Source organism: Lissotriton vulgaris, chromosome 7 (genome assembly GCF_964263255.1).
Source record: "Lissotriton vulgaris chromosome 7, aLisVul1.2, whole genome shotgun sequence".
NCBI classification, from domain to species: domain Eukaryota; kingdom Metazoa; phylum Chordata; class Amphibia; order Caudata; family Salamandridae; genus Lissotriton; species Lissotriton vulgaris.
The window spans coordinates 94,287,858-94,312,451 of NC_141695.1; the positions used below are offsets into that span (position 1 = coordinate 94,287,858).

General features: G+C 45.7%; 1 pseudogene; it reads right to left on the reverse strand.

The window, feature by feature from the left end:
• Positions 1-271: 271 nt before the first annotated feature.
• Positions 272-10,424, reverse strand: LOC147700895 (uncharacterized; annotated as a pseudogene).
• Positions 10,425-24,594: the final 14,170 nt, after the last annotated feature.

A 24,594-nucleotide genomic window follows, 5' to 3' on the forward strand; every position in this document is an offset into this window, starting at 1 on the left:
CTTTAGCTCACTCCGCCACCCCAGTTCGGACATGGCCATATGAAAATCAGTCTGACCCTGTGCCTCAGGGGAACAGTCCAGCCCGAACTGCCAAGCCATGTCTTTCCTGGACCGGAAACAAGCATCCTGGGACCGGTTTCGGGTTCATAACCCTCATCAGCCGGTCTATCTTGAATCCAGTGGCAAAGTGAGCAAGGGACTCACGTCTGAGCATACCCTGCCAACTTAGGGCGAACAAAGCGATCAAAAGGGGATGATGGACCACCCCAGGTCAGACATGGCTTGTCCATAATCCCCTTTTGTATCGGAATGCTCTCAGGGCTGTTAAGACATTGTCAATTTTCTGTGCCACGTCCCAGGGCTCTCCCTTCTTGTTTGCTGGGCAATCTTTGCCTGCATTCATCAGAATTTGAATGATCTTTGGCTAAGGAATTTTGTTGTCCCTAAGAAGCTTGTGGACAGTCTTCAGGGCCTCCAGACCCGCCTCCACCTTCTCCTGGAGGTTATGGAAAGCTTCCCTCACCTTCTCTTGGATCCGATTATAGATGTTCTCCGCTTCCTTACTCTTCTCAGGGACCTGTCCCTTGATCTCTGCTGCTATCCTGGTGATCAGGGCATCAAGCTGCGCAGTGATGTTGTCCATGGACGGTGGATGGAAGTCACCTGGAGGAGATAGATGTGGTGAACCATAAGTAGTAGTAGAGATTTGAAAGTGAGCAGGGAGAAAGCACAAAGAGATGTTCACATTTATACTACCCACAGCCAGAGAGTTCCAGGTGAGCAAGAGCACAATTGCAAGAAAAACATTTTTGACATACTCCAAACTTTGTTCTCAGTCTTTGACTTGAAATGTGGAAGCAAAGAGAGTGTTAATATGTTTCCACCTCTACCTATATCACTGCTGATTCAGTCATGGTGAACAGCATGATTGTGGATAGGGTCCGAATGGTCAATGGGCTTGTTTCCTTCTTCATGAGTCGAGTGAAGTGTTAACTTACTCTACATTGATGGTATTAACATAAACATTGAATGCACTGTAACATTCTTTCTGTGTGATAGGTGAATTTTAGTCATTGCAGCGTCCTATGGTTCTACACAACTAATAATGAGATGCAAAGCGGCTTCAGAAGCATTGCTGGAGTTCTGCGTACCGAAAGAGGTCTGCCTCAAGGAAGTGTATCAGTGCTCACCCTATCATTGTCCATAGGACAAGGCAAATTTAATATATTGAGCTCTTTTTAAATAAGTAATTTATGGAGGTTGTATCAGAGACATCTAATAAGGTCTGTCGGGTGGGATGAAAGTAAAACAGATGAAGATACAGATTATATGAATGAAACGTGAAAAGAGGTAGAGAAGAGAAGGTAAAAAGGGTAGTAAAGAGTGACAGACATTAGAGATATGGGGGCATATGTATCAACCTCTGTGTTTGCGATTCTCAAAAGCAATTTTTTAGAAATCGCTATTTGAGAATTGAAAAATGGGATGTATTTAAAAATTCACAATTTTTTGCGAATTCTTAATATTTCTTATTTGCGAATCGCAATTAAGGAATACATTCCCATTCATTTCTATGGGCCAGGAGGCCCATAGCAATAATTGGGAAGTCATTCTCAATTTGTGATTCGCAATTTGAGAATCGCAAATTGAGAATATTTTCAAGGGTGCAAGGGTGTCATAAGGACACCCTGATGCACCCCTGAATTGAACATGTGTGCGCATGTGGCGCACATATATGCATGTATGTGCGCCACATACCACCTTTGCAAATGCCAAAAAGTGCATTTGGGAAAGAAAAGGCAAATTACCACCAACTTGAAGTTGGTGGTAATTTGCGATTTCTTAATGAGAAATCACACAACTTGGGTGCTTCATACATAGCATTTAAGGAATCACAATTTGCGATTCCTTAAATACTTATGCAAAGTTAAGGAATCGCAAATTTTGCGATTCCTTAAATTTGCAATGCGATTAGCCACATACATACTGTTTTCCAAACTCTGAGTCGCAAACTGCTTTTTGCGATTCACAGCGTTTGCTAATCAAAATTCGGTTGATACATATGCCCCATGGTGAGTTAGCGAAAGAGGTCTGCCTCAAGGAAGTGTATCAGTGATCACCCTATCATTGTCCATAGGACAAGGCAAGAAAATATATTTAGCTCTTTTTAAATAACTAATTTATGGAGGTTGTATCAGAGACATCTAATAAGGTCTGTAGGGTGGGATGAAAGTAAAACAGATGAAGATACAGATTATATGAAAGAAACGCGAAAAGAGGTAGAGAAGAGACAGTAAAAAGGGTAGTAAAGAGTGTCAGACATAAGTGATATGGGGGCATATGTATCAACCTCTGTGTTTGTGATACTCAAAAGCGATTTTTTCGCTATTTGAGAATTGCAAGACGGGATTTATTTAAAAATTCACTATTTTTTTGCGAGTTCTTAATATTCCTTAATTGCGATTAGCAAATTGCGAAATCGCAATTAAGGAATACCTTCCCATTCATTTCTATGGGCCAGGAGTCCCATAGGAATGATCGGGAAGTCATTCTCAATTTGCAATTCGCAATTTGAGAATCGCAAATTGAGAATAATTTCAAGAGTGCAAGGGTGTCATAAGGACACCCTGATGCCCCCCTGAAATGAATATGTGTGCATATGTGGCGCACATACATGCCCCTTTGCAAATGCCAAAAAAGTGCATTTGGGAAAGAAATTGCAAATTACCACCAACTTGAAGTTGGTGGTAATTTGCGATTTCTTAATGAGAAATCGCACAACTTGGGTGCTTCATACATAGCATTTAAAGAATCACAATTTGCGATTCCTTAAATACTTACGCAAAGTTAATGAATGGCAGATTTTGTGATTCCTTAAATTTGCGATGCGATTATCCACATACATACCGTTTTCCAAATTTTGAGTCGCAAACGCTGCTTTTTTGCAATTCGCAGCATTTGCGAATCAAAATTTGGTTGATACATATGCCCCATGGTGAGTTAGAACTATGGAAAAGAGAATGAGAGAAGACTCCATATAACAAGGCACTTGGAGAGCGATAGGAGAAATGTAGGTCTCAAAGAGGGAGTGAGGGACAGAACTGACTGGACGACAAGTTGTAGAATGGCGAGAGAATGGGGAATGGGAGGAGACACTTGGGAACATAGGAGGAGAAAAGATAGAGAAAATAAATAACAAATAAATGAGGGGGAGGACCTGTCCTGGAAGATAGAATTGTATGCAAAGAAGGAGGTCCTTTTCTAGAAGAAAGAATGAGGGAGAATGAGTAGAAGGAATATTCTAGAACGGTAGCATAGAGAAAAATGAGTGAGCTATTTTATAGTATAGAGAATGGGAAGGTATGGAGAACAAAGAGAAAAATGTTGGGAGAGACAAAAGTGCAAAGAGCGGGAGCAAGTGCTAATGAAACTCCTCCTTCTCTTCCTTTCTGCCATTACCATGGATTGACTTTTCCATCAGGTGCTCTTACCAAAGGGAGGGTGGTCTCCTGACCCCGGCATCATTGGTCCTCCAGACTGATTGTAAGAAGGAAACATGTTTATAAAGAAGTCCATTGGGCACATGTTCACCAAGCCTTCCGAAGAGGAATTATCTGCATATAAGGACAAAACATGTACATTCCCCGTTAAGACATGAGTTTGCTGCTCTCAGGAATAATATGTGAAACATAATTGAATGCAACTTTTAGCCGATGATAGGCTGTGTGCTCGTGTTGGCGAAGTCCACATCCCCGCTGGTAACCTTCGGCCCCCTAGAGGATCTCTTGAAGTCCTACTGGTTGACATTGGAGATCTGGTTGACCACTGGTCCACAGATGGCATCAGTCATTGAATCTCCTCTGTTCAGAACAAGCCTTGCCTCTACAAGGGCTCTTTTAATATGGTGGAGCTATTTTCTAATCATTAATCTTCTGCATCTTGTCTCATGATGTAATGTGTAGTGTTGGTAGGTTATTAAAATAGAGATTATGAAAATGTAGGGGCATATTGATCATACTTTCACACAGCACAACACAACACAGCAAGCCACCTGAAAGGTGCATGAAAGGGCAGGAATGTGCCATTTTTAATAACTACATCGCATTCCTGTCCTTTCCTTCTCCTAGTGCACTTTTGGCATGACGCAAGGGTGCCTGTGTAGTCGGAAGAATGTTTTTTTGTGCAGGAAAAGGTGGCTTCCCTCACTAAAATAATGCTGAAAAGCATTTTCCTCTTTCTATGTATATTGCAGAATGTAGCACACGTAGAATGAGGAAGAATTGAGGATAAATATATATCTCTCCTCAATTACTCGTCCCCTGAGAAGGCGTGGTATTTTGAAACATTCCCTGGTGTACCACTAATGGTAAATCTAGGCATGCTGCAAAATCCATGGGCGGGATATTGTGTGAACAACCACACATCAATCATGGTGCGCCTCCTTGTCGCAGAGTAACAAAAGGCAGCGATTTGCAATGCCTTGCGTTACTCCAGGTTTATCAAGCCATGCAGGATCGCACAAGGTGGCCTTGCATGGCGTGATAAATCTGGCTTTAGTGTTGCATTGCGCTTGTGCCACCTTGACCGACTAAACACTGTGATGAATATGGGCCATAGTTGCTACAAAAAAATACTGAGAAAAGTTGACCTCACAAATCACCATCCAAAGAGAGAGAGACAGAGAGGGAGACAGAGAGAGAGAGAGAGAGAGAGAGAGAGAGAGAGAGAGAGAGAGAGAGAGAGAGAGAAAGAGACTGAGGAAGGGAGGGAGAGAGGGAGAGAGAGAAAGAGAGAGAGAGAGAGAGAGGGGGCGAGAGAGAGAGAGAGAGAGAGAGAGAGAGGGCGAGAGAGAGAGAGAGAGAGAAAGAGAAAGAGACTGAGGAAGGGAGGGAGAGAGGGAGAGAGAGAAGAGAGAGAGAGAGAGAGAAAGAGAGAGAGAGAGAGAGAGAGAGAGAGAAAGAGAGAGAGAAAGAGACTGAGGAAGGGAGGGAGAGAGGGAGAGAGAGAAAGAGAGAGAGAGAGAGAGAGAGAGGGCGAGAGAGAGAGAGAGAGAGAGAGAGGGCGAGAGAGAGAGAGAAAGACAAAGAGAGACGGAGGGAGGGAGGGAGAGAGAGAGTTGGAGAGAGAGAGAGAAAGAGACTGAGGGAGGGAGGGAGAGAGGGAGAGAGAGAAAGAGAGAGAGAGAGCGAGAGAGAGAGAGAGAGAGAGAGAGAGAGAGAGAGAGAGAGAGAGAGAGAGAGAGAGAGAGAGGGCGAGAGAGAGAGAGAGAGGGCAAGAGAGAGAGAGAGAGAGAAAGACAAAGAGAGACGGAGGGAGGGAGGGAGAGAGAGAGTTGGAGAGAGAGAGAGAAAGAGACTGAGGGAGGGAGGGAGAGAGGGAGAGAGAGAAAGAGAGAGAGAGAGAGAGAGAGAGAGAGAGAGAGAGAGAGAGAGAGAGGGAGAGAGACGGAGGGAGGGAGGGAGAGACAGAGTTGGGGAGAGAGAATGAAAGAGGTGGAAGAGATAGAGTCTGAGAGAGAAAGAGAGATAGGGAGACTGAGAGAGAGACAGAGATAGAGAGACAGAGAGAGAGAGATGGACAGAGAGAGATAGAGAGACAAATACATAGAGAAAGGGAGAGTGAGAGAGAGGGGTAGAGGTAGATAAAGAGAGAGCGATAGACAGTTGGGGGAGAGAGACAGAGAGAGAGAGATAGAGAGAGAGAGAAAGAGAGAGAGAGAGAGAGAGAGAGAGAGAGAGAGAGAAGTTGACAGATAAGGAAAGAGAAAGAGATGTGTAAGACATCAGCATGCACTCACAGAAGATGGATGCTTACTCTTGGGAGACCCGCATTGTGCAGACTCACAGTAGACGTGCCTCTACTCACTGCAGATCAGTGTGTACTTACAGGAATAAATATTTACTCAGAGGAGAGATGTCTTACTCTAAGGATACAAGGGTGTACTCACAGGAGATGGTTGGCATGCACTTCCCTCCATAGGGGGTCAGGCAGCACTTCATGTTCATGGTACATTCTGTTGGCTGAGAGCAGTTCTTCATGGTGCTGGGGTCAGGAAATCCAGAAGGTGTGACTGAACTATTCAGTTTCCTCAGGATCTCTTCTGGGCAAACCTTAGGCCCTTCCGGCTGAGTCACATCTTTAGGGGGGAGAAAAGCGCATAGTATAGAAATAAGGTCCTCAGATGACACCATACCATCAGAAGAACACTTTACATTCTTATTTCTGCTTTTGCAACCTATTGCATTCTGGGAACGTTATTCCTCCTTCATGACTTTCTTTCAGTGGGAACCCCTGGCATCCTGGTGCCCTTTGACCTCACCAGTCAGCATCCATTACTTTTATTTCATCCTATGGTAGCCCATGGCATCCTCGTGCCCTTGGTCTCACGTGTCTCTTTCACTGTATTTGATGTCATCCTTTGACACCATGGTGGCATTTGACCCCTTTTGTTCATCTATTGTTTCTTCCTGTTGTTTGAACTTACCATTCTCTGTCAGCTCTATGGGTGATTTTTGTCTCTCATAATATAGTGACCCGTGACATTCTGGTGCTTTTTTAACTTAACATTATCTCTGGGTCATTAGTTATTGATACTGTCCCATAAATATGCTACTGAAAATCCTCAGAATATCAAGATAAAAGTATATCATGGACAGAATATCAAGGGACGAAGCACTGAAAGGTAAGTGTATGTAGAGGAAGAATAAAAGTACTATTCCTAACTTCTATGTACCCTGATAATATATATATTTTCGAGGTACGTATAAGTGGAGTAATGTATAGAAAATCAATGCTAACCTTTTATTTTTTTGGACTCTATATTTCTTCCTTGATATGTGTATGCTTTGATATTCTGGTTCTAATATTTAGGGGGCACACTATCCCATCGCATCTTGCAGCCTTTGGACTCATCATCCTCTAATGCTGGTTTCCGCTCTTATTACATGGTTGTCTTTGAAGCAGTGGAAGCTTTCGGCATCAATCAATCAATCAAAGGATTGTAAAGCGTGGCTACTCACCCGTTGGCTCTCAAGGCTTCATTACTCTCCGTGGCTATTTTGTCTCATTCTATGGCGACCAAGGCAAAGTGGTACCTTTTGGACCCAGCATCTCTATTGTTTCTTTTTCTCTAATTCTAGTGGGACCCCTGGGAATCCTGGTGACCCTTGATAACACTATTATCTATGGAAAATGATCCTCTCACTCTACGGTGACCCTGTGGTTTTGCCATTCTTTATAGCACATTTTTCTCTCATTCAGCGGTGACCCCTGTCCCACCAGTAACAATGTCTGATTCTTCTCTTCTTCAGTAGTGGCTTATGGCATAGCTGTGGCTTGAGGTTCCACCATTCTTTTTTGTTCCTTTTTCTCTCATTTTATAGTGTCCAAGACATCATGGTTCCTTGTGGAGTCACCATCTCTGGTGATCATTTGTCTCTAATTCTGGTGTGACCCCCGGCATCCTGGTCGTCTTTGATTCCACCACTGTCTATAGATGATTTTTTTTCTCATTCTGTTGTGATCCCGCAGCATTCTCACGCCCTCTGTGCCACCAAAACCTATGCCTGATTCTTCTCTGATACATCATGACCAATGACGCCATGGAGGCATGCGGTTCAACCATTGTCCAGGACTCTCGTCTTTCACTGTACCGTGACCCCTGGCATCAGCACTCTGTTTGATCTACAGTAATCTGTTACCCATGGTGCTTACACCCTTAAAGAAGTTACAACAATGTCTCCAGGTTGCTTTTGATCCTGCACTATTCGCCACACTGCTGCTCGCGTCTCGTATGTGAATTTCACTCAAAGGTTCCTCTTTAGTAAGTCTGGGCAACAAGGACAGTTAGAAGGACATAGCTAGAGAAACACGGGGACACTCAAGGCAAAAGAAGGGCCATCCAGAGAAGCTCACAGCTGAGTCACAAAGTCCCCTCAACATGGACTTCTTATAGCGGTGCCCCGTGGTGTCGCTGCTCTGCTAGACAGGACATTGTCGTGGCATGGGAAGTATTACCATAAGGTGGACCCTAAACTGACTTCATATAGAAGTACATTCATGACAACGACCTACAGATGGGGGAGTGAGCAAGCACCTGCAGACTGCTGTCCATATATTCTGCTGTAGCCAGGGACCCCATGGCGGGTTCAGCATCACTGTCTGGAACAGGAAGTCAGTCTTCCACAGGCTGCAGTGGCTTCAGTCTAGAGTGCTGACCTCAGTCTGCACAGCTTTCTACCCTGTGGAAGGATAATTTACTCTTTAGTAGGTCTTTCTTGGTGGGGCAGCCACCATGATAGTCTAGTTATCTGCCTGATGCCACCTGACTCCCTCTTCTGAGGTATCACCCAGCTCCTAAATCAGAAGTTTCTGTTCTGTGCCTGAGTGATAGTAGTCCTGGTACTTTTAAATCACCATAAGGCCCCCTCTCTGACGTGTCTTCTTCAGGAACGGCTACTAACTATACAAGAGTCTGTGCACAGCATTTACTAGTGTCCCTTTGCTACACACGTCTGCTCCTTCCTGAGTGCCTTCAGATTAGATTCACTGGAAACAAAATCTAAACAATGAAACCCCTCACAGTGACCCTCAGATATAAAATAGCAGGTCTGAGGGTACGCAACCACCCTACTTGCAGCCCTTAAGCCCTTCAGTACTGTGTCTGCTTCCCCATGACCTCTGACCTACAATGAGAGAGGCTACATGCAGTAATCACCTGGGACAAGCGGGATGCACTTCCGTCCACAGGGTAGCGAGCAGCATTTCAGCTCCCCTGAGCAGTCTGCATTCTGGGTGCAGTTACTGGCCAATGTAAGATTAGGGAAGCCGGGAGGCATCGGAAATGGTGAGCTTGCAGGTGGCAGTATGAAAGGTGGCATTCCAGGCAGGGACATGAATGGTGGCATCCCAGGAGGTGGCTGGAATGGTGCACTCCCAGGAGGTGGCTGCAATGGTGCACTCCCAGGATTTGGCATCAACATTGCACCCCAAGGAGGTGGCAGAAATGGCACTCCCCCAAGAGGTGGCTGGAATGGTGCACTCCCAGGAGGTGGTTGGAATGGAGCACTCCCAGGAGGTGGCGGGAATGGTGCACTTCCAGGAGGTGGCTGGAATGCTGCACTCCCAGTAGGTGGCTGGAATGGCGCACTCGCAGGAGGTGGCTGGAATGGCGCACTCCCAAGAGGTGGCTGGAATGGTACACTCCCAGGAGGTGGCTGGAATGGTGCTCTCCCAGGAGGTGGCTGGAATGGTGCACTCCCAGGATTTGTCATCAACAGTGCACCCCAAGGAGGTGGCAGGAATGGCACTCCTCCAAGAGGTGGCTGGAATGGTGCACTCCCAGGACCTGGCTGGAATGGTGCACTCCCCAGAGGTGGCTGGAATGGTGCACTCCCAGGAGGTGGCAGGAATGGTGCACTCCCAGGATTTGGCATCAACAGTGCACCCCAAGGAGGTGGCAGGAATGGCACTTCCCCAAGAGGTGGCTGGAATGGTGCACTACCAGGACGTGGCTGGAATGGCGCACTCCCAGGAGGTGGCTGGAATGGTGCACCCCGAGGAGGTGGCTGGGATGGCACACCCCCAGGAGGTGGCTGGAATGGTTTGCTCCTTTGTGCTGGCGGGGATGGCGAGCTGGAAGAGAGGGGCCTGGAAATTAAACATAGAGAAAGGTGAGACAATCAAATTTGGAAAATCTCTTCCTGCCCACTACTACACTCTTCTTTCACCTCGACTTTGACACTTGCGCTGTTTCTTATTTCCTACCACTTACTTCTTTTTTCACACAACCTAAACGTCTCTCTCCTCTCTTTTTCTCTCTTGTCTTCCTACTTCACTCCTCTGGCCTCCCCCTTCTCCCTCTCTTATTCATTTCCTTCACAAATCCTTCACGACCCCTTCCTTCCTGGCTCCATGCATACAACGACTCTTCAAAACATTTGCATTTACCCCAGTGTAATCTTTCCTGTTTATCACTCCCGCTTCTCAATTTTCAATTTTCTCTTTTCACCACGTTTCCTCTTCGCTCCAGTTATCTTTAGGTTTCCTATCTTCTCTTTTATGCGCTCATTTTGACACCTCCTCTGACTAGCGATATCTCTGTCCTTCCACCTTCTCCAAAGTCAATGCCTTCCCAGCGTCCCCTCGACACCTTTCTGTCTCAGGTAGCCCCTGTCTTTCTCCCCTCTCAGCCTATCCTCACGCCTTCCTCCCTGTCTCGAGCTTACCTCACCATATGCGATGCCCTCTGACCTTTGAACCTTCAACAATTTTACTTTTTCCCTAGGGCAGCGCCTTAACTCTGCCTTCCCACCACCCTAACAGTCACGTGACCTCTCCCTCCTTGTCTCGTCTTCCGGTTCAGACTCACCGGCAGCAGCTGCCAGGTCAGTGGCCACCAGCACGGCCAAGATGAGGGTCTTCATGGGGGCGAATCTGTCGATGGCGAATCTGTCCGAGGTCAGTGCAGAGGTCAGAGTGCGTCTTGGAGGGGATGCGAAGTCCGAAACTCCACTTTCCGCCTGAAGACTCAGCGGTTTACGCCCTTGTATTTATCTGCGGATGATTCCATTGTGAGCTAAGCCGGGGGTCAAAGCGCACCGAAACTAATAATTACCTATTCAGGTCATGCAGGGAACCTGAGCTTCGCACCCCCGCCCCATCCTACCCCCACTCACCCCACACCCATGTACCACTCATAGGAGCGGGCGGGGCTGCCAGGGAGGAGCGTCGGACCCCTGCACGAGGCTGAGAGCGAGCTGTGTGGGACAATTTCCGCCTGCCTGACAGAGGCTTGCCAGGAGCTCTGGCCACCCTTTGTCACCGCGCCGGTGCAGTCATTCCCTCTTTTCAGAATATTTCCAGGAACCACTCCCTTTCCATAGTGAGAATGTTGCCTTTCTGTGCGTGACACCTGAGCTAGAAGATGTTCTTTGTGGCTTCCAACAATCACAGAGATGCAGGTTCATCGGGATAATACAACCTTTTCAGCTCACGTGAGACTGGGTGCCTGGTCGCAAGGCCCACAACACGCACTGCAGGTAGAGGCCATTCCCGCCCAGATAGTGTTTCTGACTTTGTCCAATAGGCCCCTCCATCTGCCTGTCCACTGGTCCGTGCGCCAAGCGCATTGGGGTGGCTCTTTCCTCTATGGTGGGCCCCCATTTTTTTTTTTTTTTATTTGCTTATAGAGCGCCTGACTAGACCCCCGAAGGGGTATCTCCGCGCTATAACTGCAGATGGAGGTAGGAGTAACAATGTATTCAGGGATAAAGTAGCATTAGTAGCTGGGAAACCGATAGGTTTTTAGATTTTTTCTGAACATCAAATGGTTGGTGATTGACCTTAGTTCAAGCGGTAGTGAGTTCCATAGTATGGGTCCAGTGTAGGCCAGAGCACGGCCACCTTGTCTGGTTTTCCTGATTCTGGGTGTTTTAAGAAGTTGCTGGTTACTGGAATGCAAAGAGCGTCCTGGAATGTAAGGCTGAAAGATGTCAGTGAAATACTTAGGGCCTATCCCCATTAGGCTCTTGTGTATGGTGCAAAGAGTCTTGAACTGAACTCGTTTCTTCACTGGGAGCCAGTGAAGCTGAGACAGTAGGGGGCAAGATGGTGTCCTGGGAGGAGCATTCACGACAATTCTTGCGGCAGTATTTTGAATGACCTGCAATTTCTTGAGTTGCTCCTCGTTGGCTCCTTGGAGCAATCCATTGCAGTAGTCAACCCTACTGATAACCAGCGCCTGCACCAGAGTTTTTCTGTGGTGATCCGGAAGATAGGGGAAGACACGTCTTAGCATCCCTATAGCCCGGAAACAGGTGCCGGCTACTTGATTAACGTGGTCCTTGAAGGTAAGTTGTTGGTCAAATAATACTCCCAAGTTTCTGATCTTACTCTTGGGGGTAGGGACAGGGCCCAGTTCTTGAGGCCACCAGTCTGATGACCAGTGTGTCATCGCCTGACCGAACAACATAACTTCGGTTTTCCCGACATTACACTGCAGACAGTTTGATGACATCCAGTCTGCAATGGCTCTCATGCCATCTGCAAATGATCTTTTAACTGCAGGCGTAAGATTGTTAAAGGGAAAAAGGAGTTGGGTGTCGTCAGCGTACGACACGGGGGTGAACCCGAAAGATCTCGCTAGGTTGGCAAGGGGGGCCACATATATGTTGAAAAGTGTGGGGCTCAAACATGAGCCCTGTGGCACCCCCTTATTGAGCTCCCTGTGGATGGATGTGTGGGCGCCCAGCCTAACCTCTTGAGAACGCCCGGACAGAAAGCTCTCCAACCATGTCAAGGCCTCTCCCCCTATTCCCACCTCCTTTAGGCGATGGAGAAGCACCTTGTGTGACACCGTATCGAAAGCGGCGGAAAGGTCCAACAGCACCAGAATCATAGAGCAGCCATCATCCAGTGCCATTTTGATGTTGTTGGTCACTGTTTGAAGTGCTGATTCTGTGCTGTGGTTCGGCCTGAACCCAGATTGAGAGTGGTCCAGGCCTTCCGTCGCTTCCAGATGTTGGGAAAGATAGGTGTTCACGTGCTTCTCCGTGATCTTGCCCATGTAGGGTAGGAGAGAGATGGGACGTAGGTTGGATAGGTCTGTCCAGGGGGATGATGCCTTTTTCCTTATCGGGTTCACCACTGCCTTTTTCCAATCTGCCGGGACCTGGCCTGTCCTAAGGGAGATGTTGACCATTTCAAGTATGTGGGGACCTAATAGAGGAATCAAAGGGCCTACCATTTTGGCTGGGACAAGGTCATTGGGGGATCCCGTTTTAATATGGTTACAGAGAGAAAGAAGCTCTGTATACGTAACGGGAGGGAAGGACGTCAGAGAAGGTTTATTGTCTGTAGTAGTAATCGTAGTGGAACAAAGATTAGTTTTATTTTTATTGATATTGTTGGCAGCTACTATTTTTTCATATATGATGTTGATTTTATTCTCAAAAAACAACGAGACTTTGTCGCACAAGTCCTGCGAAAAGTCGTCTGAGCTTTCACAGGCCGTAGGCTTAATAAAGTTTTGGAGAATATTAAAAAGCTCCTTAGGGCTATTGCCTGCCTCTGCTATTTGCTGTGTTAATTGTTGTTTTTTTGCCAGCTTTATATTTTTATAGTATTCTGATTGAGCTTTTATAAAGATCAAACGGCGGTCTTCATTTTTAGTTTTTCTCCAAACTTTCTCCATACGTCTGCATTTTTGTTTTTCTGCCCTCAATTCCTTTGTATACCATTTTTCTTGTTTTGACACTGGATGTTGTTTGTGTTTTTTTAGAGGAGCAATAGTTTCAATTGCTTTTTTAATGGATTCATTCAGCTTAGCTAGGGCTAGATCCGCTGTATCAGATTCTAAAAAGTTCGGATCTGTCCATGCTTCTTGAGCTGTGTTAGCATTAACTTTATGCCATTGACGTCTCCATGAGGGGGGGAGAGGGGCGTTCTTAGTAGGTCTCACAGGGGTTAGTAGCATAAATTCCAACAGAGAGTGATCGGTCCATGATATACGTGCGGCCAGGGAACAGTTTATTTTGGTGGAATTGGAGAAAATAAGATCAAGCATGTGTCCTCCTATGTGAGTAGGTCCTTGATTTTTTAATTCCAAGCCCAGATTCGATAAATCTGTAAGTAGAGCCGTGGAATCGGTTAGCATTGGCTGATCTACGTGTATGTTAAAATCACCTAGAAGTAAAAAGTCTTCTTTGGATTTTATATGTGGGGCTAAAATTTCCTGAAGGGTGAGTGCAAAATTAGGATCTGCTCCCGGGGGACGGTAAACCAGAGCACCCTTCCAGGTAAAATGATTAGTTAGGTGAATTTTAAAAAGCAGAATTTCTAATTGTGAGTTAGAGTGTTGTTCAATGATTGTACATTGTATATTATCCTTATATATAATTGCCACACCACCTCCAGTTTTGATATCTCTGTCTAGATGTTTGATTTTGTATTTTCCTGAAAGAGCCGGCCTTGCTCAGCTCTGTGGACTGCCGCTTTGGGACCAGGACCCCAGCCTGTCACTGATGCAACTTGAGCCACTTGGTACTTACCTGTTAAAAGTGTAAAGATGCGACCACTGTCGTTGCCCAGTAGAGACGCAGATCAGACTTAGATCTGGTGCCACCTCCCCCCCCCCCGCTCACCCCTAGGTGCACGACTATCACTGTATTGCGTGAGATTCATTTGTGCACTTTAGCTCAGCTTCAAGAGCAGAACGTACAGTGCACACCCACGCGGGAATCCATGTAGGGCAGATACAGCTTGTGAATCGTGGATGGCCACAGTCGGTTGATACAAGTTATGTATGTAACCAGGGCCGGCTGTAGGGCAGAGCGACGGGTGCGGCCGCAACGGGCACTCACTTTGGGTGGGGGCGCCGTGTTTGATGTATATTATTGTTTAAAAGCACCTGCTTCCGCTTTCCTGGTCTCCAGCAGTTTTCAGTCAACAATGAAAAAAGTCAAGATAATCCAAGTGAATAATGTTCTTTCTAGAGAGAAATGGGAGGTTTGTTTAGTGGAAGTTTTGACTCACGGTAAGGTAGGGAAGAGGGTTAACATGCCTGCTGCAAAGAACATGTACTATGCAGATCACAAAGTGCTTATAATGTAAATAGGTCAGTGGGCTGCTGTTTTTGTCTGAGATAACCTTTTGTTACTTACAGTTTATAAGTTAAAATCCTAACATAGAACAGTGAGTTATTAACTGTCATAAAAAAGAGCTGTGTGGAAACTACAAGTTATTGATTAAAGCGTTATGGTATTTTCCCTCAGTCTTTCATGATCCTAATGTTGGAAAAAGGATTTATTTGGATAGAAATCAACTCTGATTATTAAAGAGAAACTCCAACCAAGAATATGGGGTTACATTTTAATTTCTGAGTTTGTGCCTTTCCAGACCAAGCACTATTAAAATTACTGTCTACCAGTAGGGATGACTTCTGACTGCTACACCTTGCAGTCCTCTGTCTTATGTAACATTTCCCATACACTGATTTGCACACCTATGATTGATTGCCTCTGTGTAGTGTGTGTGACGTAAGAGCTCTGACACCCTATACTGGTATGAGTGGCGCTAGAAAACTAATCAGAACATTGGAATTTAGAGCACTCCATTGAAGACATTGAAGGAGTGCTCCGTGCTTCTACGGGCCAGTAAAGGCCCACAAAGCAACATTCCATTGTTTTCACAAAGGCCTCTCAGAGCGTGAGGGGATTTATATCCCCTTGGGCTCCGAGAGGCTTTTTTTTATTTGTTAGAACATTCTGACCTCTAGTGGCAGAATGTTCTAATAGCCTTATAGCCCTTCGTATTAAAGTTCAGCTCCCTTGTTAAAGGCTCTCGCCTTCGGCTTTTAACGCTAGAGCAGACCTTTAATAGCCGATATAGCCCGCTACGGTAGACTATAAGGCAATATTAAATGCATCTGAGAGAGAGTGGTTATGGAGACTTGAGGGGTACTGTTAAAGGGTGATAGTGAAGGAATTCGTGGCAGATGTGGTCATTGAGGGGAGTTGGACTAACATTCTTATCTTATCTTAAGAGGGACTTGTATAGCTCTCTGTCACCATAGGTTTCCTGGCGGTGGGTGGTACTGAGAGCTGCACTGGGCGTCACCAGTGTTAAAATTTGCCCTACGTATGAATGGGTGTTTAGGAGAACCTAGCTAAAGAGCACCTGAGAGCTGACCAAGCATGGGCACCAAGGTGTGTGATTCAGGATCCCCTCCAGTGAGGCGCAGGGGAGAGGATTCCTACTGAGGAGAAATGCAATGTTCTCTGAATAGATGAATTTGCATCTCCTTTCTGAACTGACGGCATGCTGAGACAGTTCTGATGCTAGCGGCCATATTGTTCCAGATCCCGAAGCATATATGAAGAAGGCCTGTCTTCTTGTAAACTCTTTTTTTGCCAGTTTTTATTTTTAGTATAGTGATGTTCTGGTTTCTATTGTGGTGCTGCCTGTCTGAGGTTGTTAATTTATTGCTCAAGTATGCAGGGTGCTGCTTCTGGTGGCCCTGTATGTGATGTAGCTGGTCTTGAAGATGGTGGGGCTTAGACAGGAAGACAGTATAGTTCTTTCAGTGTATGAATGTTATGGTTGTACTTCTTCAGGCCATTAGTTAGTATACCTGCAGCATGTAAGATGCTTTTCAGAGGGGTCAATTTGGAGCTATGGAGACCCCAGAGCAAGCCTTTGTTTCCATTCAGATGCAAGAGGATTTCTTCAGAAGGGCTGAAACTTCATCCTATAGAAACTAAGTCACCTACTAGGGTAGAACGCACACTTTTAGGCATCTGTAGGTTTCACAGCAGCACAGGTTGAACACATGCATTAAAAGTTACTAAACATCAAGACTCACAAAGGTAACATTACCCCATCCCCCCACAGATGAGCCCCCTTTACACACACTGAACCCAGACAGAGTGATGCTAAACAAGGTGCAGCAAGTTCCATCTGGATGGTGTCTCCTTCTCCAGGGTGTTCCTTAAGGAATGAAGGATGGTAGGCTCAGCTGGGATATTTTTAAATGCTTGAAGTAAAGGGCCTCATTAGTAAAGAAACTTGAAATGTATCCTCCAATATGCCTGTATTTGCCAAATGAAAACAGCAAGGAAACAGAGTATCACAAAGACTGTGGATTTTAGAGCACCGAGGAGCTGATTGGTGTATGACCTGTTCCTACTTACTCCTGATTTGCTCTTGGATTTCCAGGAGAAACAAACACCTACTCAATTTTTTTGTAAATATTTTTATTGATTTGAAGAACCCAGTTGCACCGGAGTGGAGTACCAGCAGTGTCTAGGCAGAGTTGGCCAGAATCCCCAACACCACAATGCAAAAGTGAATGGACAAAGGAAGAAAAACATTGTCATGTGGACAGCTGTCCCCTCGCCCACATGCAGAAGATAAAGATGTGTACATATAGTCAGGCGTCTACTCAACACAACAAAACCAGCGCCCCCACATCCCCTTTACCCTGCCCTTAAAATAAGTGTACATGGTATCTCTCTTCAAGGAGCCCCGTCCTCATATACAATATCCCTGTAGAGTACCCCTGTTAGCCATCGATAGTCTGTGCATCCTTCAATCGGGTAAAATGTTCATCCCACTGGTCCATAAGGTTGAATCTCCCACCCCTTGCCCTGGCATCCGCCAGCACTGAGAGTTCTGGTGGGACCCAAGGGACTACATCTATCTTCCATAAGGGGACTGGAGGGCCGCCGCCACTTTCCAAGTCATGGCGATGTGGTGCTTCGCAAGTACCTGCGCCAGGCCCTTAAACCCAACAAGCTGTTTTGTCCGCTTTGTCACGGCTTCAGTATTGAGAATGCAGTGGGTGGGGACTCGTGCCAGGACAGATCCCATAACCTTGCATATGCATGAGGTCACCTTTTGCCAAAATGTCACTATGACTGAGCATATCCTACCAGATGGAGAAAGTCCGCCTCAACATGCTGACATCTGGGGCATATCGCCCTGGTGCCAGGATCCATTCCCCCTATCCAGGCCGGTGAAAGGCATGTATAGTGTAAGTAGCTGAACTGCGTAAAGTGGAATCAGGTGTTCTGCATGATCATCCTGACAGAACACAACCATCCCTACCAGGCAGGGTCCAAGAGTTCTATCAACTTCCTTTTCTCTCACCAACCCCTGGGAGTCAGAAAGTATGCACCAGTGAAGTCTCAAATCAAAGCTCCATAGATTCGGTGCATCACCTTTAAAGGGCCTGCCAAAGTTAATATTATTTCTGCCACCTGCCACCGGTGGTACACCCCCATCACGGCCCCACATCCTCCTCTCCACCACATGGAGAGCCAAGTACAGTAAGATTTGTCCTTGTTCCAGAGTACCTGCCTCCACCAAATCCTTGAACGTGTGCAGCACCACGTCCCTCCATTTCGTATACCCTGCTGTGGTCCAGCCATCTATCTAGTAAGTGGCTGTCAAACACCTACAGAGTGGTGGTGCCCATAATGGTAGACTTGGTGCATATGGCACTTCCCTGTCACCCTCATATATATATCTCCTCCAGCACCAAACTGCTACCTTCAGCAGCACGTTCAGCATGGTATGGAAGGAGGGGTATTCCAGGAACCACACCAGCTGCGTGGTGCCCGTGAAATCAAAGCCCAGCATATCCTGCTTGGGATTCAAAGTGTCCCGTAGCCATTGCAACGGCCATTGGAGTTGGGAAACGACATAGTAGAGCTCATAATTGGGGACTCTCTGGCCCTAAGCCTCCATTGCAGCATATTCAGTGATGATTGCTACACTGTGTCTCTTATTTCCCAAGAACAAGTTAGTGATGAGTAGCTGCAGCTCTTGAAGAATGATTTCTTCAGTATCACCGGAAGTGCTGCAAAAAAGTAGAGGAGTGGGGGGAGAATTAAAATTTTTGTGATCTACATCTTACCCATAGGTGACAGGAGAAACTGTGTCCAAAAGGCAACGACTGTTGGATCGTGAGTAGTGCTTTACCCAGATCATCTTCTTTCAAGTCATATTCCTGAGTGGTAAAGCTAGACCCACAAGTACTTAATGGCGTCATATTTCCATTGAAGGGGTTCAGTCTTGTCTGTGTGGCATAGCAGTTCAGATGTCTGCAATAGAGGGAATAAGCATGGCTTTCCCCAATTGATCCGGCGCCCCGCGATTGAACCAGAGTTATCCACTGCCACCATAAAGGCTAGTAGGAATGGTGGATATGCCTTTAGATAGATCAGTGTGTCATCGGCATACATGGAGATGTACTGGGGCCACTCGCAACCCAACATCCTCATTAAAGGGCCCGCCCTCTCCAGCATTTAGGCCAACTGTTCCAAGGCCAAGCCAAACAGCAAGGGAGATGGATTAAACACTACCTAGTGCCCCATTCAAGGACACAATTGCCAAAGATGACATCCCCTATTCTCACCCTATCCATGTGTGAAACCCCAGTTCCAGCCCTAATTTCAGTAGTACGTTTTTCAAGTAGGCCCACCTCAAGTGTCAAACACTTTCTCTATGTCCAATAAGGCCACCCAACATTGAGAGTATTGACCACCTCAAGCGGATCCCTCCCAGGTTTTGAAAATACTGTAATTAAAGCCTCCCTCATGGTGTCTGAAAGTCTACCATCCTCCCCGGCCTGTTCATACATTCTCAAGAGACAGAGAGTCAGATGGGCTGATTTGTGGCATAAAACTCTTCTGGTAGCCCATCGGTGTTTGGCATCTTGCCTCTTCTTATTTGTTTAATGGCCAGTTTAGAAAATAACAACAGAAGGGAGGTAGAGTGGAGAGTTAGGATTCTTACTCCTCTGGCACAGTTACATAAACAAAAAGAATCCTACTCACAGTGGACAGGGGAGAATGTCGACCTACAACTACGCGGGAGCACTTATAGTTTACTATAAGTGCTCCCGCGTAGTCGTCGGTCGCAGCATGCCGCATCCCGTTAGAGGGTTGCGGACGCCCCAAAGATGAAGCATGACACCAAAGGGGCTTTTGGTGTGTGAGGGGTATTTTACAAAACCCTGAATGTCCCCGCATCTGTGGTCGACATTCTCCCCAGTCCACTGTAAGGCCAGTTTAACATCCTCAAGGTTCAAGGGGCATCCAGCTTCTGCCTCAGCAATGGGTTATGAAGGGGGGGGGGGGTCTCATGAGCTCTCAGATAGGCAGAGATCAACTTTTTTGTCCACACCCATTAGGGCTCGATATAGCTCCCTATAGTAGGCCTCAAATTTCCTATTTATAGCTAGCTGAGAGTTCACCATGGGGTCCTCTGGTAAACAGATGGCCCGACTGGGGTGCAAGGGTGTTCAGATTTCAACAACCTGTCCAAAAGGTCATGTTGATACTTGATATATTCTTTACAATCAAAGGCACATAAGCGGCTTCACACTTCCCTGTAGACTGATTTAATTTCCTCTGGTGTGGGGTACATAGCAGGATTAGACACAAATTCCCTTTCTGCTGTTCTCAATCTTCCCTACACATCTAACACCTCTGTCTGAAGCCCCATTTTATGCCATACTGTGTAGTCATGCACAAACCACGTATCACCACTTTGAATGCATCCCACTCAATCACCACATCTTGGCAGAACCCTAATTCTAGGTAAAGTATCTGTTATATGTTCCCCCACCTGTGTTTACAACAGACAGCTGCAATGCCCGTGGTTGTAAATGCCAATTGGGAATCACTGGGTGGGGCTTCCCCCGCTGAAAAGTCACTATCAAGGGGAAATGTCCTACTGAAGTACTTCGCACATTTACATTTAATCTCCAATTCCCCACTGCTATACACCAGGTTAATCCTGTGTGAAGAGCATGTAGGGCAGAGTAATGGTAATACTCTGGTTGGTGTGGGTGCAAGGTGTGCCAAATATCTAACACTTGTACGTTAAGGGCCCACTTTTGTAGCTCCCTAGTGGTGCTGTGTGCTTTGGCCCCTGGCAATTGAGGAGTGGACTTGTCCTTCTCCAGGCCTGGAACCCTGTTGAAGTCTCCACACCAAAATATTGAGAACAGTGCTGATAGGAGGAGAGCCGGTGCAAGTTTGTTAAGAAAGAGGGGTTGACCCACGTTAGGAGCATATATTACCATTAACTTGTGGAGCTCACCGAAGAGTCTGCCTCAATAACAGGATGACCCTTAAGGGCCTACCAAGGTGTGCTCAGTCACAAGTGGGACTATATATGTCAACGCCCCTCACATCTCCTGTTCCACTCTGTCTTCCATTCCCCTCCCAGGCCCAGTGAGGACGAGCATTAGAAGTCTCCCTGTGTCTTCAGTGCCAAGAAGTAAAGAGTCTCACTTTGTGAGATGACCCTCAGTTTTGCTAGGGTTAATAGTGCATATTTGACACTCATGTCGCGGAGATGCTGTTTCACATCTCGGAACGAATCTCACATTTTGCGCATGTCCACCATGTAGTCTGAAAGATTGTGACAGTACTGTTGTTGATTGTCCATGCACCCTCAGTTCTAGCAATCTGTAATATATTGTCTCTATCTCTAAAGTTAAATAGTATTGCAACCACTGGTCGAGGCGGGTCTCCCGGCGCAGGAGGATAGCCAGGCACTCTATGCGCCCTTTCCATTGAGAAAAACCTGGAGATCTTCCGCCACTGCAGCTGCTCAGTCATCAATGTTTCTAAGAATAAATTCATGGCTTGGTCTTCTGTGCCTTCAGGGACACCTACAAATCGGCTATTATTCCTCCACAAGCTTCCCTCCACTTCAGCCATCTTGGCGTGTATCTGCGCCACCTCTTTTTGGAGTGTCTTGATCTGATGTTGGTACTCTGTCACGGAGCAGCGCTCAGCTAATAATTCTGTCTCTGTGTTCTTTCATTGACCACGCCCCTGTTTACACCACTATTCAAACTCCTCTGCAACAAATGTGCATACTTGGGGAGCAGAGGTTCATTTAGTAGACTTACTCCTTACAAAATAATTATAGAAAGTGTGTGTGTTTGGTGGGAGTCCTATTTAATATTCTAACTCCAGTCTGAAAAGCATTGGGGAAAATGGCTACAAGGAGGGAGGATAGATTTACTATTCTAACTCCAGCCAAACAATCCTTGAAGAAAGTACACACATCACATATATTATTCTAACATTAGACCAACAAATAATTGTGGCAGAGTATACGTTGGAGGGGAGTTAGATTTACTATTTTAGTTAGAGACTAATACACACTAGGGAAAGTACATGTATTTTTTACGGGAGGGAACCAGACAAACTATTCTTACTACATTCCACAAACATTGGCAAAAGTGCATATAAGTGGCGTAGGGGTCATATTTGCCATTTCATTTCAACACACATTGGGAAAAACACAAGTTTTTGGGGGCCGGGTCTGATTCATCAGACTAACTCTGTTCCAACAGACATTGGGGAAATGAATATGTTTGTGGTGTTCATATTTCCTATTCTAACTCCAGTTCCAGACACATTAGGGAAACTGCATACTATAATATACTGAAGGGGTATATTGACTATTCTAACTCCAGACCAACAAACAGTAAGGGAATTTCATATATTTGGTGGGAGATTGAGTGTTGTGGTCATAATTACTATTCTAATTGCAGTGTAACAAACAATGAGGGAAGTGCATACTTTGTGGGAAGATGTACTAGTCTAATTTGGTCAGATTTACTGCTTGTATTCCAGTCCAACCAACCTCTGTGAAAAAGAACATATTTTTGGGGGCCATATTTACAAACATAACTCCAGTCCAACAAACATTGGAGTAAGTACATATATTTAGTTGGTAATAAAAAAGATAATAGCTTTACACTTCAAAACTACACACCAGCAAACATTAGGGAAAATCCTTATATTTGGTTGGGGGGTTATTTACTAGTCTAACTCCAGTCCACAAACATTTGACAAAGTGCACACATTGGGGCCATCACATTTGATGTTGTGTCTCAAGATCAACAAATATTTGGGGAAGTGCATATATTAGGCCGATGTTAGATTGGATTTTCTATATCAATACAAACGAACATTGGGGATATTGCATATATAGGGCCCGATGTAGGTCGGTCGGTAACGGCCGAAAATCGGTATTTTCGGCCGTTACCGATCGGTAAATAGGTGATCGGTATGTGGGGGGCATTATTTTACAGAATCGGTAAAATTACCGATTCGGTAATTTTACTGATTCGGTAAAATAATAAATCGGTAAATTTACCGATTCTGAGCCACCCATATGTAGGTGGGACTCTTCAGAGTCCGAGGAGCCTTACCGAATCGGTATTTTACCATCAAATCCAATTTGATGGTAAAATACCGATTCCGGTGTGCATGCACATGTGTGCATGCACACCTATGCCATGTGACAGGCAGACCTGCCCTTAGGGCATGTATGCCTGCCACATGGCACCCAAGCATGTTTTGAGGGTGCCAGAGGGTGTCAAAGTGACACCCCCTGCACCCTTGTGAAAATCGGTATTTACCGATTCGGTAAATACTGAAGCCCATAGGAATGAATGGGCATTACCGATTCGGTATTTACCGAATCGGTAAATACCGAAATCATCCGATTCGGTATTCCAGCATATCTGGAATACCTACATGTCGACCCCATAGATTTACCGATTTTTAATTACTGAATCGGTAAAATTCGGTAATTAAAAATCGGTAAATCTATTTCACCTACATCTGGCCCGTAGTGATTGGCTGAAAGAGTGAGATTTACTATTTCTATTTCAGTCCAACAAACATTGGGGAAGTACATATATCTGTGGTAGGGAGTCATATTTACTATTCCAAACCCAGTCCAAAAACTGAGGAAAGTGCATTCACCGGGTGACTATTCTAACTCCAAACAGCAAACAGTGAGAAAAGTGCACATATTTGGAAGTAGGTGGGTTATTTCTACTATTTCAGCTGCAGTCCCATATATATATTGGCAACATGCACATATGTGAAGGGCTATTCTATATCCAGTCTGACAGAATTTGGGAATATACATATATTGAGGGGGGAGGTTAGAGTTACTATTTTAATTCCAATCCAACAAATCACAAATTACATACAGTGGGAGTCATATTAAATATTCTAACTCCCCCAAATATATGGAAAAGTATTTGTATTTTGAATACCATCATTACTGTACCATTACATCTTTTATTTAAGAACCTTATTTTTAGTGGCCATCTGGCAATCAACACTCAGAGGAAGAAAGGTTGTGGTCCAGACATGCAGCGGGTTGTTGATTTATTTTAAATATAGGCGCAAGGGAGGTGATAGGAAGGTTGTGCAGATTTTGATGAAGGGAAAATAGTGCCTCAAACTGCACTAGAGTACAAGTTCTGATATCAGCAGAATATAATCTAGAAATGGGCAATCACACCGTTTTACCCAGCACGATGCACCCTTATGTGTTTAGAAGCCTGCTCTGACTGGTACAGGCAATTCAAAAGTTGTGTGAAAGATTTGGTAAGGCATTGAAGGCCGGAACCACAGCCAAACTTCAGAAAAGACTCCAGCGCATCCAGAACCCCTCAGCACGACTCATCCTGGACATCCCCCGACACAGCCACATCGCCGGACACCTGAGAGACCTGCACTGGCTCCCCGTCAGCAAGAGAATCACGTTCCGACTCCTCACCCACGCACACAGAGCTCTCCACAACCAAGTACCCAGATACCTCAATGACCGCCTGACCTTCTACACTCCCACCCGCCAGCTACGTTCGACCAACCACATCCTCGCCGCCATTCCCCGCATCCGAAGAGCCACAACGGGAGGAAGATCCTTCTCCTACCTGGCTGCCAAGACATGGAACTCCCTCCCCACCCACCTCCGCCTGACCCAAGACCACCTCTCCTGCAGGAAACAACTCAAGACCTGGCTGTTCGAGCAGTAGCAGACCCCCCTCCCCCAAGCTCCTTGAGACCCTCCGGGTGAGTAGCGCGCTATACAAATGCTTTGATTGATTGATTGAGAATAGTAAATATAACCCCAAAAAGTATGCACTTTCCCCCATATTTTTGATATGGTATTAAAAGAGTAAATGTTACTATCCCACGTGTGCACTTTCCCTAGTTTCTGTGAAGCTGGGGTTATACCTTAAATCAACTCCCCCTATGTATG